This window comes from Dipodomys merriami, unplaced genomic scaffold (genome assembly GCF_024711535.1).
Source record: "Dipodomys merriami isolate MVZ:Mamm:240054 unplaced genomic scaffold, mDipMer1.0.p SCAF_784, whole genome shotgun sequence".
In the NCBI taxonomy this organism is placed as follows: Eukaryota; Metazoa; Chordata; class Mammalia; order Rodentia; family Heteromyidae; genus Dipodomys; species Dipodomys merriami.
This window is the reverse complement of record NW_027206384.1, coordinates 35,249-56,923: the sequence shown is the minus strand read 5'-3', so window position 1 is coordinate 56,923 and position 21,675 is coordinate 35,249.

The following is a 21,675-nucleotide window of genomic DNA, read 5'->3' as shown; positions in this document are numbered from 1 at the left end:
CCACAGTCTACCCCACACAAGTGGTCCTCTAGACTCCAATATTACCTGATTCAAAGTGGAATCTACCCTGTCTCCCTATTACTTCAATGCTCAGGATGAAATAAAGGTCAGCTTTGTCCTTAGCCCACACACAGGGTAGAAGCTCCTAGTCCCAGACCGACTTCCACCTCTGACTGCCCCGAGTTAGGCTGGACCCACCACTCACCACAATGGTGGCGGTGATGACCTCATGCATAGATTCTAGGAAGAAGGTCTATGGCAAAGGGCAAAAGCAGCAGCGTGAGCAGGGGGAAGGAGCTGGGGCAATTGCTCTGGGATCTTCCTCCTTGGAGACCTCCTATCAAGCCAAAGCCATGCTGACACAAAGCAGGGCCAAGGCCAGAGTGTGAGACAAGATGGAGGAGCATGGTACTAAAGGAGGTACTGCTTTGTATTAGAGCACTTGAAAATTCCAATTATATTTGGCCCATGCCAATCCCAAAGCCAACATGCAGTGACTCTCCTTGTTGTTGTTGTCCCTGAGCGCTGTCCCTGAGCTTTTTTCTCAATGCTGGCACCCTATCACTTGAGCCACAGGGACTCTTCTTGTTTTCTGATGATTCATCGAGGATAAAAGTCTCACACACTTTCCTGTCCAAGATGTCTTGGCACCATAATCCTGAAGATCTCAGCTTCCTGAGTATCTCAGATGACAGTTATGAGCCACCAGTGCCCAGCATGTGATGCCTTTTGAAGGCATCTTGGCAAGTCTGTAAAAGGAGCCAAAAAGGGCTTGGATAGACCATGACCCAATCAAGGAGCTGGGATGGGGAAAGACTGACATTCTAGCCATCCTGTTCCCCAAAATTAAAGATGCCAGATGGTGTTGGATGCATCAAACACCTAGGCCAACAGCCATCAGGCTTAGTGGGGAAAAGGTAGAGAATATCCAAAGATAGCAGTGTCAAAATCTCTGATTTTGCATGCATGTGGTGCGTGCGTGTGTGTGTGTGTGTGTGTGTGTGTGTGTGTGTGTGTGTGTGTGTGTGTGTGTGTGTGTGTGTGTGTGTGTGTGTGTGTGTGTGTGTGTGTGTGTGTGAACTCAGGGCCTAGGCCCTATCCCTGAGTTTTCTTGCTCAAGCTAGTGCTCTGCCAATTGAGCCACAGCCCCACTTGCTTTTTGATGGTTAATTGTAAGTAAGAGTCTCAAGGTCTTTCCTGTCCAGGGTGGCTTTGATGCATGATGGTGGCCCCAGGAAAGCAAGAGTAAACACAACTCACGGGGACAATCCCCATGGAGGGAGACTCCTGCTCCCTTGTGGTCAGATTGGGGACATGCGGGCCCTTACCATAATCCTCTAGAGTTCAATTGTGGGAAGTGACCATGGCTAAGCTGACTCTTGCTCACCCTGAGTGCTGATGCCAGAGCAGATCTTTTCCACCCTAGGCCAAGAGCAGGCATTACCTGGTGTGACATGTTGCAGCTCTTGCCCCTCCTGGCCCAGAACCATGGTCTGAGACGTCAATTTACTATTGCTCAGATCCACATTGCACCCATGACATGCCATTTTGATGTTCTCCATGCCCCAAGACTCGACCCTTCTCTGGTACTGTGGCCCTCTCTGTAGGCAATGGCCTCCAAACAGACTGCTCTCAAGACTTGTACAACACCTAGACATTGGGAGACCCTCAGGGGCCCACTGGAAAGTACTCTGCCTAGAGCCACAGAGTGAGGTCCAAGCAGGCCAAGGGTTGGTCATGGGGCTTGAACTCTGGACCTGGATGCTGTCCTCCAGCTCTTCAGCTTACCACTTGAGCTACAGGGCCCTTCTGGTTTTCTGGATGTTCCTTGGAGGTCAGACTCACCAAGTCTTTCCTCCCCAGGCTGGCTTGGAACCGCAATACTCACATCTCAGCCTCCTGAGGAGCTAGGAAGACAAGCATAAGTCACCAGTGCCCGGCAGATCTGGCCTTTCAACACAGTGTACTAGCTGCTCCTGAAAGCTTTTCTTTATTTTTTCATGCTAGTACTGGGGTTTGAACTCAGAGTCTGGGCTCTCGTCCCTTAACTTGTCCCTCAAAGTTTGCACTCTACCACTTGACCCACAGTTCCACTTCTGGCTTTTGGTAGTTAATCAGCAAGAAGAGTTTCACTAACTTTCCTCCCCTGATCTGGCTTGACCCATGATCTCAGATTTCAGTTTCCTGAGTAGCTAGGGTTTACAGGGGTTGAGCCACTGCTGGCATTGGGCTAGAACCTTTTCTTAAGCAAGGGTCCTTCCCTGCGTTTGCCCTTACTCCTCCATGCAAAGGAGGTCTAAGGGTCAGGAGCTGTAAAAAATAGGCTTCCAGCCACAGGAAATGGCTGGGGTCCATGGTGAAAAGTCAAGTTGATCTTCCCGCTGGGCCTAATTCTGGGACAACACCCTCTGCTTTTTTTTTTTTTTTAATTTTATATTATTTTATTTGAGAACATACTGTACAGAGGGGTTACAATTACATGGGCAGGATAATGCATACATTTCTTACCAAGCATTGCAGCCTCCTCTTTTGTTTACCCTTCACCTCCCTTCCCAGACTCCCCCCTCCCCCCCAACCAATCATACCCCCCTTCCCCCACACACACCGACATTGTAAAGCTGGTTTTGACATGACATTTTGTACTTCTCATTGTTGCAACAGGTCCACCTGAATCCTTAAACGACTTGTTTGTCCCCATCTCCTCCACATGTTATACTGACATCAAATATATTGAAAGCGGGGGTTACACTGTGGGGGAGGGACATACAAAGCAACAAAGAAATAATCTTATAAATGTGTTAGAAACACATGCATGAAAGAAACGAAAACATACACCCTCTGCTTTCATACTCAAGTAGAAACGTTGATCCCGCATTGAACGTCCTGCCAGACTTTTCTGTAGCCACAAAATCTTCATTCCACCCATACCACCTGCTCTACAGCATACCTCAGGACCTTTGCCCATGCTGTAACTTCTGCCTGAGGCTCTCTGTCCTGTATCCACATCTTAGAAGTCGTGTGGAATTTTGTCCTTGGTTATATCACCTCCTGGAGCAAGTCTTTCCTTCCCTTCTCCCTCTTTTAAAATACTGAGTTGCTAGAAATGGTGTGTATCATGGTGTATCATGGTGTGTGTGTGTGTGTGTGTGTGTGTGTGTGTGTGTGTGTGTGTGTGAGTGTATGTGTGTGTGTGTGTTTGTGTGTGTGTGTGTGTGAGTGCCAGTCCTGGGGTTTGAATTCATGGCCTGGATGCTATCCTATCTCTGAGCTTTTATGCTCAAGTCTAGCCTTCTACTACTTGAACCACAGCTCTACTTTCTGGCTTCCTGGGTTTTTACTTGGAGAATAGTGTCTCATATACACTTTCCTGCTTGCAATGGGGATCCTCAGATCTCAGTCTCCTGAGTAGCTTACAGGGCTGAGCCACCAGCACCTGCCCTCTACCCTACTGCTTACCTATATCCTCAGCCCTCCTCTGAGTCCCAGAAAAATATGTCTCACCAGGCTCATTTTTTTAACAGTCTTGGGGCTTGAACTCAGGTTCTGTGCATGTTCCTGAGCTTATTTGCTCAAGGCTAGCACTCTATCAATTAAGCCACAGTGCCACTTTTGGCTTTCTATTTCTGTGGTACTGAGGAATCAAACCCAGGACTTAGTGCATACTAGGTAAGCACTCCACCACTAAGCCACATTCGCAGCCCAAATCCCACTTCTATGAGAGTGGGATTTATTGGCATACCTCTTTTGGCATAGAAATAGCTTACTATTTCTTATCTTTGCCAAGTTTTGGGACCAGCCTATGACTTAGCAATGCGGAATGATTAATTAGTGATAGCCACCAGGCTCCAGAGGTCTAGGCTCACATCCTACAGAGAAATAGAGAATATGGAGCCAGAACCTACGACAACTCCTACAATTTAGGAACTGTGGTCTCCTTGGAGGCAGTGACTGTCTGCTATGTGTCCCGATGGGATACCTCAGCCAGACATAAGACTTCAGTTATTAAATGGCAAAGAAGGATGCTTTGTTCAAGCTGCTGGCTCAGACTTAGTACTTTCTGAGGGCTTTTCCCTGCTTGCCCAGGTTGGGGGGCTGGGCATGGGCAAACTGCTGAATATCCATCATCCATCCATCATCATCCATACAAAGAAACATGGAGTTATTGCCTCCTTTTGGGGGGAAGGGGGCAGTTCTGGGTTTTTACTATGAGCTTAGGCCCTGTACCTGAGCTCCTTTTGCTCAAATGTAGTGCTCTGCCCTTGAGCCACAGCCCCATTTATGTTTTACTTTCCTGTGATATCTTAGAAATAAGAGTGTCGTGGACTTTCCTGCCCTGGCTGAATTCAAATTGGCATTCTCTACATCTCAGCCTCCTGAGGAGCTAGGATTACAGGCAAGAGCCCCTGGCTCCTGGGTTTCGTTTCTTCTTGTTCTTTTTTGTAATTGTAACAATCTGAAATCTTCTCGGTGTCATTCCAATGGTTTGCATCTGAAGTAAACTACCCAGGTCTGGAGTTCAAATGCCAGGACTGCCACCCACAAATGGAAGGAGATTTTGACAAACTCATTCCTATTCATGTGAATGCTAATGGAATGTTATACAAGTAATAAATAAATTTTCAGTTAATTCATGATTCTATTTTAGAATGCCACACAAAAATTATTGGATTTATATCTTCCATTCTAGCTTCATGGTATGATTCCCCTAATGGAAGGATATCGACTAATTTTTAATTAATGCGTTTCTAAGTATTACATGGAGGCATAATTTAATAACTAATAATTGATATTTTATATATATATATATATTCAGTTTAATATCCTCACATTCCCTGTTTCTCTATGCATGTATATACTATTAGGAACACCTGTGGATTGATCACAGGTACTCAGAACTTCCTGGCAGCTCAGTTTGCCGGAGGCTGGTGTGCTAAGCTTGTGACCCCATTTTTAGATTGGCAATTGTAGGACATGAGTTGAAATCCCAAAAATTTATTCCTGGAGTCAGAAGCCAATCTTGACACATTTTTTTTCCTTCTCTGTTAAAGTCCTGGGGCTCAATATGATGTATAATCCATATGCAAATATATCCTATGTGATATGATGTAATAAAAGAAACATATACATGTAATAATACTAAATATATAAGGGTAATAAACAACATATGCAGTATACCTATGTATGTAAATAGATCTTATATCAATATTACTATTTCCAGAGCTGGGGCTTCAATTCAAGCCCTGGGAACCGATCTGAATTTCTTGTATTCAAGGACGGTGATCCTTTCCCCTTCACCCACAGTTCCACAGAGTTATCCAGACCCTGAGTTCAAATACAAGGCTTCCTGAAAAATGGTGCAAATTCCAAACCAGGGCCTAATTATGATGATGATGATGATGATGATGATGATGATGATGATGATGATGATGATGATGATGATGATTAGCCAAGCACAGGGCTTGCACTCAGTTCTTGGCATCTTTGCCACAGCCGATCCTTATATCCCAGGACCCGAGTTCAAATCTTGGGCCTGGGAAAAAAATAAAAAGTAGAAGCATGAAATTGAGAAGTTCAAGAAGGTGGTTTTACTTTTATTTTCCGTTGTATTTTGACCTTCCTGAGTGCAAATGACAAGGCCAAGAAAGTGAATATAACCTAGCATTGCTGATGTTTGGCAGGCTATTAAGGAAGCCATAGCCAAAACTGGCAACTTAGGTATGGAGGTCAAATCCCAGGATTGCTTCTAATGAATGGTGAGATTCTAGAAACGCATTCCCAAATAAATCCATACAAATGGAATGTTATAAATGTAACAATTAAATTAGTAGTGCAAGATTATATTATAAAATTATACACAACAATTTACTACATTGACTAATTTTCAATTAGTACTTTATTATGTATTCAATCATGATACTTTGAAAAGGAAGGAATAATTTAATTGCCAATAATGGTGAGTAATATGGTATCTGCAATTTCATAGTATACAGACATATCTCTCTTGTTTTATACATCTACATCTATCTATCTATGTATCTATGTATCTATGTATCTATGTATCTATGTATCTATGTATCTATGTATCTATGTATCTATGTATCTATGTATCTATGTATCTATGTATCTATGTATCTATCTATCTATCTGTCTGTCTGTCTGTCTGTCTGTCTATCTATCTGTCTGTCTGTCTGTCTGTCTGTCTGTCTGTCTGTGTCTGTCTTTCTGTCTGTTTATCTACGAATCTACACATTTATCTGTTTATACACTTGTCCCTCCTGAGGCTCAGATGTAGAGTGCTCGCCTAGTATGTACAAAGCCCTGGATTCCTCACTACCATGTGCACACAGAAATCCAGAAGTTGTGCTGTCGCTCAAGCAGCCGAGCACTAGCTTTGAGCATGAAAGCTTAGGGACTGTGTCTAGTCTCTTACTCAAGACCCAGGAATGGTACCAAAAAAGATGGAATGTTCTGACTGCAACTATATAAGGATAGCAGTGCAAATACCTCATCACAGAGCAAGCCTTGAGTCTGGTGCTGACAGCTGCCATCTAACCTGATTTAGCCAGAAGTAAACTGCTGCAACCTAGCTCCACAGAACCAGATGCTGCTGGCTTGCTCACCCCTGTCATCCAATATACTTGGAGGCTAAGATCTGACACTGGTGGGTTTAAAACCCGCCCTGGCAGGAAGTCTGCGAAACTCTGAGCTGTGGCTCAAAGTGGTAGAGCTCTAACCTTGAGCAAACTATCATAGCACAGTACCCCCAAACTTTCAGTGCAATCCCCGTGTCTGACTCCACCTCCCCACCAAAAAGCCACCCCTCTAAATCATTAGATGTGAACTTTGTGTGGCTTGGGATGTGTTTCTGAAAGAATGACAATACTGATGAAAACACCCTAATTCTAATGACAGTGTGTGGGATACAGATATGTGATGAGTCCTTCAGGAGGTGTTGTGTGCTGAGTCCTTCACAAGGTGCATTTTTTCATCTCTTTCTCATAAGAGCTCCACAAGTAAGATGATTGTGTAGATGAGAAACTTGAGGCTCAGATATGTCCCCATGTCAGGGCCAAAATTATGTATGTACCTAATTCTAGTGAGTTGTCTCCTGCAGATAATTGTTTTGTTTTATTTTTCTCAGTCATTAACCTAAAACTCAGGGCCTAGCCACTGACCATTCCCTTTTGGGCTCATGGCTAGCACCTTACCACGTGGAGCCAAGAACTGCCTTGCAACAGAGTGTTACAGTCTAAGTATCTGTGGCTGAGTTCTGTCATCCTTCCTACTCAGGAAGCTTAGATATGATGATCTCCGTTCCAAACTATCCCAGACACAAAAGATCCCATAAGTCTATTGTCTCCTATTCACCACTTAGAAATTTGAAGTGGAAGCTGGGCGCTGGTGACTTGCACCTGTCATCCTAGCCACTCAAGAGCCTGAGAACTGAGGATTACAGTCCAAAGCCAGGCTGGGAGGAAATTCCTTGAGAGGCTTCTCTCCAGTGAACTACCAAAATCCTGCAGGGGTGCTGTAGCTCAAGTGTTGGGTGCTTGGCTTTAACTGAAGAGCTCAAGGACAACTCCCAGGCCTAGACTTCAATTCCTCCAACTTTCAAGAAAAGAAAGAAAGAAACTTGAAGTGCAGTGCTGGGGCTGTGTCTTAGGGGTAGAGTGCTTTGCAGGTATAAATCCCTGGGTTTGATTCCTTAGTAAAACATCACTAGAAAAAAGCCTGAAGTAGCTGTGTGGCTCAAGCGGTAGAGTGCTATCCTTGCACAGGAGAAACTCAGGTACAGTGTTCAGGTCCTGAGGTCAAGCTCCAAGACAAGTGTATACACACACACACATACACACACACACACACACACACACACACACACACACACACACACACACACACACACACACAGATACCAGAATTGAAGCTGTGATACCAAATGGTAAAATTCTCATGGTCAGCACCCAGGCCCCATGTTCAACTCCAAAACCTAGTCACCCAGGGCATATTTAGGAGAGATCAAAGGTTTCAAACCCTGATGAGCTTCAACAGCCCTAAATAACAAGAAGCATTGTGATATTAGACATATGCTTGGATTTAGCAAGCTTCCAGAATTCTAGGAAGGCACTGTTGCCAATAATCAATCATTGTGTTAGGTTCAGCTCCCTTATTGTCTGCCAGAAGGACCCTTGAATTAATTGTAGTAGGTTATTTCCACACTGGAACATAGTATAACAAAGACAAGATAAGTACAAGGAAGTTGGCCTGCCATGGGAGGTGGCACAAATGAAGGCTTCCTGTCAAAACAAAGCACTGGGGAGAGTGATAGCTTGGGGTACAAAGAGGAATTTTTCTCCTAGCCTTCAGAGCCTGCCCACACTCCTCCTCACTAATTGTCCTGGATGGAGTTCTTGGTTACACAGCTGTAAAGGAGTGAAGCCTTTTGTCTGCCTGTTCCAACAACGAAGCAGATTGTCTCCAGCAGCCTGGGGTGTGGAGAAAACCTCAGGCTACTCTGGGAACAGTGAGGAGAGCCCAGGAACATACACTGTCTTGTAAACACTCTCTGTGCTATGAAATCATTCTATTTAAAGAAAATTTCCTAGCTGGGTGCCTTTCATCCTAGGGACTCTGGACATTCACAGATAGAAATTCATGCATACATACAAGGGGAGACATGGAGTTACTTTTGTTGTTTATTTTGGCAGTTCCGGGGATTGTATTATGAGCCTAAGCACTGTCTCTGAGCTCATTTTGCTCAAGGGTAGCCCTCTGCCCTTTAGCCACAACCCCATTCATGGCGATCTTTTATTCCTGTGAAACCGCAGAAGAGTGCTGTAGACTTTCCTGTACGGGCTGAATTCAAACTGGAATTCTCTACCTCTCAGAATCCTGAAGAACTAGGATTACAGGCAGGAACCTCTGACACCTTTCTTTTCTTCTTGTTCTTTTTTTTTCATTGTGACAAAATGAAATCTTCACAGTGTCATTCTAATGGTTTGCATTTCGAAGTAAACTACCCAGGCCTGGAGTTCAAATGCTAGGACTCCCACCTACACATGGAGGGAGATCTTGAGAAAAGCTTTCTTATTCATGTGAATGCTTCACGGAATGTTATAAAAATAACAATTAAATTTGCAGTTAGTTCATGTATATTATTTAATTATATATACGCTATTACTACCAATTATTGATAAATTATCCCTTACTTTATTTAAGTATTATGGTTGAATACATAGCAAAGTATTAATTGCAAACTAGTCAATGTACTATAATTATTGAGTTTAATTTTATAATGTAATCATACACTACTAATGGAATTGTTACTTTACAACATTCCATTCATATGGATATATGAAAATGTAGTGGATTATGTCTTCCATTCTAGCACCATGGTATGATTATCCCAATTAAAGAATACTGACTACTTTTACATTAATGCTTTAATAAATATTCAAACATGATACTTCATTAAATGGAGGCATAATTTAATAATAATTCACTATATATAAATATAATTTAATATCCTCACATTGTCTCTCTCTTATATATTTTGCAAACTACATATCTACCTATCTATTTATCTAACCATCTATATCTATACCTACATCTACATCTATATCTATATATATCAGTCACAATTATGGCTTGTTCCCAGGTTGTCAGAACTGGCTGGTAGCTCAGTTTGCCAAAGGCTTTTGTTCTACAACTGTCCCGATCATAAGTTCGGCATTGTGGGCTGTGAGTTCAAATCCCAGCATGGCCAAAATTTTATATGTCAAGTCAGAAGCCAATTTTGACACATACTTTTTCCTTCTCTGTGAAAGTCGTGGGTCTTAGTATGATGTATAATTCACATGAAAATATATCCATGTGATAATATGTAATAAATATAATAAATGGTATATATGTAATAAACTAAAAAAAACATAAGGGTAATAAATGTCATATGGAGTAATTCCATGTATGTAAATAGATCTCATATATGAATATTATTTTTATCAGTGCTGGAGCTTGAATGTGGGCCCAGGAAACTGGGCTGAAATTCTTGTCTTCAATGAGAGTCAGCTTCCTCTGCCCCACAGTGCCACAGAGTTACCTAGACCCTGAATTCAAATCCCAGGCCTGCCAGAAAAATGATGAAAATTCCAAGCAAGGGCCTTAATTTCTTTTGGCCAGGATTAGGGCTTGAACTCAGCTCATGGCAACTCTGCCTCAGCTTCAATCATCTTAGACTGGGGTGCAGCATCTGGACCCACAGCCCATCCTGAGATTCTAAGACCCGAGTTCAAATCTTGGGACTGCCAATAAAAAAAAAAAAAAACGGAGAAGTGCTGGGAAGGTAGCTCAGGTAAAGAGTGCTTGCCTTGCATGCATAAGACCCTGGGTTCGATTCCTCAGCACCACATAAGCAGAAAAAAGCAGGAAGAAGTGTTATGGCTCAAGTGATAGAGAGATAGCCTTGAGCTGAACAGTTGGGGGACAGCACCCAGACCCAGAGTTCTGGCCCCAAACCAAGAAAAAAGAAAGAAAAAAATAGTGCCGGGAAAAAAGGAGAAGGATAAAACTGGGAAGTTCCAGAAGGTGGTTTTACATTGTTTTTACCTTTACAACCATCCTGGGTCTAAATATCAGGGGCCATAAAGTGTACATGACCTTGCACTGTTGAACTTTGTTGGGCTATCAGGGAAGCCATAGCCAAAACCAGCAACCTAGGCCCCGCGTGCTAATCCCAGGACTGCCACCTATCAACGGCGGGAGATCCTAAGAAACTCATTCCGACATACATCCATATGAATGGAATGTTGTAAAGTAACAATTACATTAGTAGTATATGATTACATTATAAAATTATACACAATAATTATAGTACATTGACTAATTTACAATTAATATTTTGTTATGTATTCAACCATAATAATTAAAGTAAGGGATAATTTATCAATAATTGGTAGTAATATCGTATATATAATTAAATAATATACAGACATCTCTGTCTTGTTTTATACATACATACATACATACATACATATATACATACACTACATATATACATATATATATATGTAACAATCTACATATATATTTCTACACTTGTCATTCCTGGGGCTCAGTAGTAGAGTGCTTGCCTAGTATGTATGAAGCCCTGGGTTCGATTCCACACTATCACATGCACAGAAAAAGCCAGAAGTAGTGCTGTTACTCAACCAGTTGGGCACGGGCTTTGAGCATGAAAGCTTAGGGACTGTGTCTAGGCCCTTACTCAAGTCCTAAGACTGGCACTAGAAACAAGTTAGAATGTTCTAACTGCAAGAATAGAAGGCCAGGATTTCAAATACTTCCTCACAGATTAAGCCTGATGCTGATGGCTGCCATCTAAATTGACTTCGCCAGAGGTCAACAGCTGCAACCCAGCATCATGGAACCAGACACTGCTGGCTCACCCCTAGCTGCTCAGAGGGTGAGATCAGACACTGGTAGGTTGAAAGCTCACCCTGCCAAGTAATCTGCTGGGCTGGGCTCTGAGCTGGGCCTCAAAGTCGTAGAGCTCTAGCCTTGAGGAAAAGGTCTTAGGACAGTACCTGCAACCTGTGAGGGAAATCTCCTAGGCTGATGGGCCTCCCCACAAAACAAAACACCCCTCTAAACTGTTAGATGTGAACTTGTGCAGTTTGTGAACTGTATCTGAAAGAATGGTATTAAGCACCCTAATTCTAATGACAGTTTGTGGGATACGGCTATGTTATGAGTCCTTCCTGGGGTGGTGGGTGTTGAGTCCTTAACGGGGTACTGGGTTGTTCATGGGATATTGTGTGCTGAGTCATTCACAGGGTACTATGTGGTGAGTCCTTCACGAGTTTTATTCTTTCATCTGGTCATTATAAGATCTACACAAGTAAGATGATTGTGCAGATGAGAAAGTTGAGGCTCAGATATGTCCCCAAAGCAGGGCCAAATTTATGTATATACTGAGCTCTAGTGACTTGTCTCCTGTAGACAATTGGTTTGGTTTAGTTTTCTATATCATGAACCTTGAACTCAGAGCCTAAGTATTGACTTTCTTCTTGGGTTCATGGCTAATGTTCTACTTTGTGGAGCTAAGCACCCCCTTGCAGCAAAGTGTCATGGCTTAGGTCTCTTTAGCTGAGATCTATCATCCTGCCTGCTCAGGAAGCTGAGGATCTTGGTACCTTTTACCCTTGGTGGTTGAGTGGCTCTGATGCTCCTTTAGTCTTGATGTAATGATGCCAGAGAGATGTTTGTATCTGGAAATAGCACATCTCTATCCAAGTACTTTTAAAGTAACTTTTAAAAATACTTTTGAAAGTGATTTTAAAATATTCTAATGAAATTTTCAAAAAGTTTGTTAATTTTGCTCTCGAAATTAAAGTCACTAAATTATGGAGTTAAAAAAAAATTATCCCAGATCATGGACAAAAGCCAGCCTGGGCAGGAAATTCCTTGAGATGATTATATCCAATAAACCATCAGAAAGCCTAAAGGGGTGCTGAAGCTCAAGTTGCAGTGCACTAGACTTGAGCTGAAGAGCTCAGAGACAACACCGAGGTCCAGACTTGAACTCCTCCAACTTACAAGAAAAGAAAGAAACCTGAAGTGGAGAGCTGGGATTGTTTCTTAGGGGTAGACTGCTTTACATGTGTGAAGCCCTGGGTTTGATCCGCATCCTTAAAAAAAAAAAAAAAGCTGAAGAGGCTGTGTTACTCAAGTGGTAGAGTGCTGTCCTTGGACAGGAGAAACTCAGGTACAGTGTTTAGGTCCTGAGTTCAAGCAAACACACAAGCCCCCCCCCCACACACACACACATACACACACACACACACACGGAGGCAGGAGTACTCTTGAATTAATGTTAGCAGTTTGGTTCAACACTGAAACACAATGTTACAATGACAGGATGAGTGCATGAACTTGGCCTGCCATTGTGGTTGCACAAATGAAGGCTTCCTGTCAAAACAGAGCACTGGGCTTGGCGCTGGTGGCTCACGCTTCTAATCCTAGCTACTCAGGAGGTAAATATAAATCATGTATTTAAAATATATACGAATATTAATTTTTCGAGAGCTAGGACTTGAATTCAGGCCCTAGGAACAGGCCTGAATTTCTTGTCTTCCAGAAGGGGGATCTTCCCCATCCCCCACAGTGCTGCAGATTTACCCAGACCCTGAGTTCAATTCCCAGACCTGGCAGAAAAAATGGTGTGAATTCCAAGCCAAGGAGCCTCATAATTTTTAAAATATTTTAAATGTATGTATGTATGTATGTATGTATGTATGTATGTATGTATGTATGTATGTATGTATGTATTTATGTATTTATGTATTTTTATTTTGTCAAGCAAAGGACTTGAACTCATGTTGTGGCAATTCTGCCTCAGCTTTGATCACTCTAGGCTGGGGTGTAGCCACTGGACCCACAGCCAAACCTGGGTTCCTGGGCCCCAAAGTCTGACAAGAAAAAAAAATAATTAATGCAACACAGGAAAAAAAAAAAAAAAACTGGCAACTTGCAGATGGCTGCCGGTTTTACATTTGTTTTCTTTGCAAGGTGACCATCCTGTCTGAAGACACTGTTGAAAAATGTTGGTAACCTGCCATTGCTGAAGGCTGGCGGGCTACCAAGGAAGCCATAGGCCAACATGGCAACATAGGTCCTGTGTTTGAAGCCCGGTTGGGACCCCTACCAAAGCGGGAGATCCTAAGAATCTCCTTCCTATTCATAGGAATACCGACAGAAGATTATGAATGGCAAGGTTGAATAAGTTGTTTCTGAATACAACTATATAAATAGAGTGATTTTAGGAGGCTAATGGATTTTAATTAATATTTTGACATATTCAAAGAATAGTATTAATTACATGGACACAATAGTTTTGGAACAGTGGTTGATTTAATTAATAATTCATTAAGGATGAAAAAATAATATTAATTACATGGAGAGGCAACAGCCCTAGGGGTCTATAGCTGAGGTCTCTCATCCTGCTTTCTCAGGAAGCTGAGATCTGAGGAACTGGGTTCCAAACTATCCCAGACACAAAAGGTCTCATGAGCCTATTATCTCCAATTCACCACTAAGAAACCTGAAGTGGAAGCTAGGTGCTTGTCACTCATGTCTGTCATCCAAGCAATTCAGGAGGATGAGATCTGAGGATCATGGGTCAAAGCCAGCATGAGCAGGAAAGTCCTTGAGACACTTAGCTCCAATGGACCACCAAAAAAGCTGAAGTGGCGTTTGGCTCAAGTGGTAGAGCACAAGACTTGAGCTGAGGAGCTCAAGGACAGCACACAGGCCCAGACATCATCTTCTACAACAATAAAAAAAGACAGAAACAAACAAACAAACCTGAAGTAGAGGGCTGGGAATGTGCCTTAGGGGTAGAGTGCTTTGCAAATATGAAACCCTGGGTTTGATTTCTCAGGACCATAACCCTAAAAAAAAGCCTGAAGTGGCTCTGTGGCTCAAGTAGGAGAGGGCTATACTTATACAAGAGAAACTAGGTACAGTGCTCAGGTCCTGAGTTCAACCTCCAAGAATCGTGTATGTGCCTATGCACCCTCTCCCACGTGTGCGTGCACACACACACACTCACACATACACAGACAAGAAGTGATGCTGTTACACAAAATGGTAAAACACCAGGCTTTTGCACTGAGCTCATGGTCAGCACCCAGGCCCTGTGTTCAACCCCAAAACCTAGCCACACAGGGCCCAACTAGGAGAGGTCAAATGTTTCAAAACCTAAAGAGATTCATCAGCCCTAGATGACAGGAAGCTTTGTGATACCAGATATGTGCTTGGATTTCCCAAGCTTCCTGAAACCTAGGAGAGGCATCATAGGCCCATCATCACAGGAAATGAAACATTTCATTAGGTTCAATGCCCTACTTGTCCGCCAGAAGGACTCTTGAATTATATTGAGCACTGTATCTGAACACTGGACTATAGTCTCACAAAACCAGGAAAAGTGCACAGGACGTGGCCTGTCACAGAAGGTGGCACATATGAAGGCTTCGTGTCAAACCAGAGCACTGTGGAAATAGATAATTTGGGGTACAAAGAGACCTTTTTCTCCTTAACTTCAGAGCCCACCCACACTCATCCTCACTATCTGACCCGGACGGAGTTGTTTGCTACACAGTTGTACAGGACTGAGGCCTTTTGTCTGCCTGTCCAGACAATGAGAGAGACTTCTTCTAGCAGGCCTGGGATGCAGAGAAACCCTCAGGTTACACTGGGAACAGTGAGAGGAGCCCCGGAACATGCACTATCATGAAAAGTCTCTGTTGTGAAATCATTTTATTGAATACACATTACCTAGTTTGGTGCCATTCATCATAGCTACTCTGGAGCTTCACCTATAGGAATACATCCATACATACCCAAAGACGTGGAAGTACAGGCTCTTTTTGAGGGGGCAGGTCTTGGGGTGGAACTATGAGCCTAGAACTTGTCCCTGAGCTCATTTTGCTCAAGGGTAGTGAATTAAGCTGGAGTCACATCCCCACTTCTTGGTTTTTCTGTGATCTCTTAGAAATAAGTGTCATGGACTTTCCTAATCTGGCTAGAATCAAATTCAGATTCTCTACATCTCATGCTCTGAGGAGCTGGGATTACAGTGAGAAGCCACTGGCACCTTTTTTCTTTTCTTCTTCATTTTTAATCTGGACAATCTGACTTCTTAGCAGGGTCATTCCAATGGTTTGAATTTATAAATTAACTACCCAATGTTCTTTAGAACTGCTTTACCTGAGAAGGATTTTCTCTCCTCATCTTCTCCTCTGGGTCATGTGTTTGAAGCCAAAAGTGAGAAATGAGTGTCACAGGATTTGGGAGCAAATGTCCACAGGACATGTCAATTCTGTCACTTAGCATTGAGCTGCAGTAAATTTCCTGTCTCAAGATGAGAGTATCAAAAGCTGGAGCGATCCTCATACTGTCTTCATTACTCCTTTTGTCTATAAAATGATCTAGTAATTATGAGAGTTGTGTGTCTACAAGCTTAAGAATCTAGAACCCACTAGAAGCATCTTCATGTATCTCTTTTTCTCTAGTGCTTCTCGAGATTTAGACTAAGGGTTTGTGTGGAGGGACTCCTTGGTGCATCCCTGAGGAAAGCCGCTTGAATCCTGTTTGGGAGATCACGGTTCAAATTCAGCCTGAGCAAGAATTCTGTGAAACTCTTATCTCCAATAAACCTCCAGAAAACCAGAAGTGGAACAGTGGTCCAGAGGGCAGAGTTCCAGCTTTGAGAGAGAAAGCCGAGAAGGAGACACAGGCCACACTAGGCAGGAAAGCCTGGGAGGTGCTTATATCCAATTAATGACCAGATGGCTGAAAGTGGAGCTTGGCGGTGGTAAAGCCTCAGCTTTGGGAAAAACATCTGAGGAATGCATTGGGCCCTAAGGTTAAGCCCTGGGATGTCCACAAAAAATTTTCAAAGAGAGAAGGCCAATTTTATGTATCAGTACCCTACCTACTTATGTCTGTATATTACCTCCCTGAATGCAAACAGACCTTATGCAGTGCTTCTCCTTTTATTTACTGATTTACATTTCAGATATGCTCCTTTCCATATACTGCATCATTCTCTTCATTTCAGGCCCATGGCTTTTCTCTTCCAGTGTTCCAGGCCTGTGTCCTTATATGATACACTGATGCTCTCAGGAGCCTTTATTTACATACTTTTTTTAAAAATGAAAGCAATCATGTTTACTCAGTTCCATACTGAACATTTTTAAAAAAAGCAGTGTAGCTGGGCGCTGGTGTCTCATGCCTGTAATCCTAGCTACTCAGGAGGCTGAGATCTGAGGATCGTGGTTCAAAGCCAGCCTGGGCAGGAGAGACCTTGAGACTCCTATCTCCAATAAACCACCAGAAAACCGGAAGTGGTGCTGTAGCTCACGTGGTAGAGCGCCCAGATTTCAAGCCCCACAGCCGACCAAAAAAAAAAGCAATGTAGAATTTTGTACAGGTATTCAGACATACTTTCCTTACCTCTAAAGTGCTTCTCTGAGAACTATATTGTTTCTCTTTTTTGTACTTTTTTATTGCAAAAATGTTTTACAGAGGGGTTACAGTTACAGGAGCAAGGTAATGGGTACGTTTCCAATTGAGCATTGTTGACTCCTCCTTTGTTTTCCCCCTACCATCCCTTGCCTTACATCTCCACTACCTCACCCTGCAGAGGTCAGTGACTTAGTTTTTCATTTTTGGTTGGCACTGGGTTTGAACTCAAGCTGTGGCAACTCTTCCCTCACATTGTTACAAGTTTACCAAGACCCTGAGTTCAAATCCCAGGCTAGGAAAGAAAACTGGCAGAAATTCCAAACCAGGGAGCTTTATTTTTTCTTAATTTACTTAAATAATGTTTTTCTTCTTCTTCTTTTTTTTTTTTTACAACCATGGGGCTTGAACTCAGTTGGTTTAAACTCTGCCTCAGCTTTGATCTCTCATTGCCGACCCTGAGATCCTAGGCTCAGAGTTCTTGCAGGTAGGAAAAAAAACCTGGAAAGCACAAAAAGTGGCAAGCTGTAGAGGGCTGGGGTTTTATGATTTTTTCTTTGGACAGTAACCATCCTGAGTCTGAATGACATGGCTGCAAGGTGGAACTGACCTACCTTTGCTGATGGCTGTTGGGCTATCGGTGAAGTCATAGGCCAACCTGTCAACATATGCCCTGGGTTCAAATCCCAGTCCGAATACCAATGGCAGGAGATCACAAGAGATTCATTCCTATGCATAGGAATACTGATTAAAAGAGTAGTTCATGCATCAGTCTTGTCTAAAATTGGAGTCAATAATCCTAGAATGCTGATTGGTCTTGATATTATTAAGCATGAAAAGGGCAATATTCCTTCAATGGTGGGATAATAAATACCTAAGAATTGGTAGGAGTGTAGTAGTTGTCATTCAATCATAGATAGACGGCTCTGGCACTCTTTAACAATATATATTTATTTGTATACCACCGTCTGCCTATCCATGTATTGCTGTTTTGGCCAAACCTGGGAGTTGATCTCAGTGCTGGGCAAACACCTGACAGCTTCATTGTCTAGAGGCTGCCATGCTGAAACTCACCCATTCATGAATTGGGCCTGTTAGACACCGAGTTCAGATCCTCACACTGCCAGACATGATGGAGAACACATCTAAAATCTAGATTTTATGCGATAGGATGTAAACAATGTAATAAATGGTATAGGTGTCATCAGAGTCAATAAAATAAATGGTAAATAAATGAATAAAACAAGAAATAAAATGAATAACCACACCAAATACAATATGGACTGAACATCTGTATGGAAGTATAAATCCCATCGTTGAAATGTATATAAGGAGTATCTTTTCCAGGCATGAGGCTTGAATTCAGCCCCCCTATGAAGAGGGAATGGCGGGAGATCCTGAGATACTTATTTCTGGACCTAGGAAGAGTCATGGAATGCAATCGATCTCATCCTTGAATGAGTACTTCGTGCATGATGCAAGTAGGAAATGATAGGCAAGACTCATGGGGTATAGATTATTTGTAAAGGTGAGTTGATGAAGCGTGACAATAATAATAACAGTCATGAAATGGAGGCATCAGGAAAGATCCAAGAATCAGTATTCACACAGATGGGATTCCATCAGAGGTCACCATCAATCCTACTCTATACAAATATATACTTATTTGCATACTACCTTCAGCTTATGGATGGGTGACTATTGTGCTTGCCACTCTCCCCCAGGGGGGCTCAAACTTATGTACTGGGGAGGCCTAGCTCCTTCGTTGCTAACAGGCTGGTGTGCTCATATGGAATCATTCACCAATGGTGCCTGCTAGGCCTGACTTCAGATCCCAGCCCTGCCAAAAGATTCTTCTTGATGCCAGAAGCCAATCGTTGCACCTTTTTCATTTCCTGTGCAAGTACTGGGTCCCAGCTAGGATGGCGAATGCATGGGCCACCCTGTGGTCATGGGAATAAGTTGTTATCCATGTCAGCCCAGTTATACCTGTCATCATATACTCAAGAAAATACACAATACATTCATGAATAGCATACAAAATGAAGACAATAAGTACACTCAATGCATGATGCAGTCCACACACGGTTGTGAATATACATCCCATGTTTCAATGATGCATTGAGGACTATATTGGCCTCCCTAGGGCTCGATCTCAGTTCCTAGGAACAACCCAGCACCTTACTGGTTCACAGTCTGTTGTGATCACGTGGACCCACTGTGCAGTTGGGCCTCTTAAGCCCCGAGTTCGAGTCCCAGCACTGCCAAAAATTCACCCTGATGTGAGAAGATAGTTGTTGCACCTGCTTTCCTGTGCTGAACAAATTCTGGGTCTCTGCTAGATGGAGAAGGTATAGGCAACTCTATACTCATGGGAATAGGTTGTCATCCAGTTCACAACAGTTATATCTGTCAACCTATACTTAAAAACATACACATCAATGAATAAGACACAAAATAAAGAGAATGACTACACCGAATGCAAGATGCCGCCCACCCATGTTTGGAAATATAGATCCTCTGTTTAATTATGAATTCATGACTATATTGGCCCCCACCAGAGATCAATCTCAGGACCCTGGAATGGCCTAGCTCCTTAGAGGCTCACAGGCTGGCGTGCTTACCATGACCCATTCACCAATTGGGCCTGCTAGGCCTTGAGTTCAAATTCCATCACTGCCAAAAGATTCATTCTGATGTGAAAAACCTAGGGTTGCAAATGTTTTCGTGTTCTGTGCATGTCCTGGGTGTCATTGAGGATGGAGAATGCTATATAGGCAACTCTAGAGCCATGAGAATAGGTTGTCATCCATGTCAGCACAGTTATATCTATCACCATACTCAATAAAATGCCCAATACATCAATGAATAAGACACAAAATAAAAAGAATAACTACACTGAATGCAAGATGCATACCACACCTGTAGGTAAAGAGAGGTCCTATGTTTAGAAAACGTGGTCTTGCTCTTTTGTCCAGTGCTGGGCTTCAAATCAGGCCCTGGACCAGGTCTGACATTCTAGTCTTCAAGGATGATGAGCTTCCCCTTCCCCCACAGTGCAACAGAGCTACCCACACCTGAGTTCAAATCCTAGCACTGACAAAATATTCATCCTGATGTCAGAAGCCAGTTGTTGCATGCGTTTTCTTCTCCTGTGAAAGTCCTGGGTATCAACTAGGAAGGGGAATTCATAGACAACCCTATAACCATGGGAACCTTTTGTCATCCATGTCAGCACAGTTATACCTGTCACCATACTTAGTAAAATACACAATACCTCCATGATTTAGATACAAAATAAGGAGAAGTTCACTAAACACAATATGCTGTTGACACATGTATGTCAATATAGATTGTATGTTTAAATTATGAATTTATGATATAGTGGAACACCTTGGGGATCAATGTCAGATCCTGGGACTGGCTTAGATCCTCAGTTGCTCACAGGTTGGTGTGTTCACCTTGACTTATTGGCCAGTTGGTCCTACTAGGCCCTGAGTTCAGATCCCAGCACTACCAACAAGTGGATCGTGGAGTAAGAAGCCAAGTTTGAAACTTGTTTTTCTTTTCTCTGAATATCCTGGGTGATCCTGAGAATCCTGGCAGGGTGGAGAACATTTCTACAAATCTAGATGCTCTGTGATAGGATTTCATCAATGAAATAAACAGAATGGGTTTCATCATAGTACAATCAATGGTAAATAAATGAATAAAACAAAAAATACCACACCAAACATGTATGGACTGAATATCAACAGGTAAGTATAAATCCTATCTTTACAATGCATATAATTAGTATGTTTTCCAGGGCTTGGGCTTGAATTCAGGACTAGTGAACAGGCCTGACTTTCTTATCTTCAAGTACGGTGATCTTCCCCTTCATCCACATTGCTGCCGATTTACCCACATCCTGAGATCAAATCCAAAGCCTAGAAGAGTAAATGGCATGAATTGCAAGCCAGGAAGCTTTTTTAAAAAAATTACTTTTCTTAATATGGGGCTTGAACTCAGGTTGTAACAAGTCTGCCTCAGCTTCGATCACCCTAAGCTGGGGTGCAGCCACTAGACCTATACCTGCTCCTGGGATCCTAGACCCCCAGGCCTTGCAGGGAAAGCAATGCACAGAAAAATTGTGGCCTTTTTATGTTTTCTTCGTTTGCACGGTGACCCTCATGGGTCTGAATGACACTGTTGCAAAGGGTACTTCATCTTGCATTGCTGAAGGCTGCCAGACTATTGGGGAGGCCTTAGGCCCACGTGGCAACATACTCCCTGATTTCGAGTCCCCGTCCTGACTCCAACCAATGGCAGGAGATACTAAGAAAATGGTCCCCCATCCATAGGACTAACAATGGAATGTTTTCAATGTCATGGTTGAATGAGTTGATTGTGAATGATGTTCCTATAAAATTAGACCGCATCATTTCAGGAGGCTGATAGACTTTATTTAATATTTATGAAGCATGAAAAGAATATTATTACTTACAGAAACACAATAATTTCAGGAAACTGATTTCATTAAGGATGAAAACAATAATATTAATTACATGGATGCATAATTAAAACCCAGGAATTGGTAGGAATGTAATCTATATAACTGAATAATGTACAGATATCTCTTACACTCGAAAAGATACATATCTATTAACGTACTGC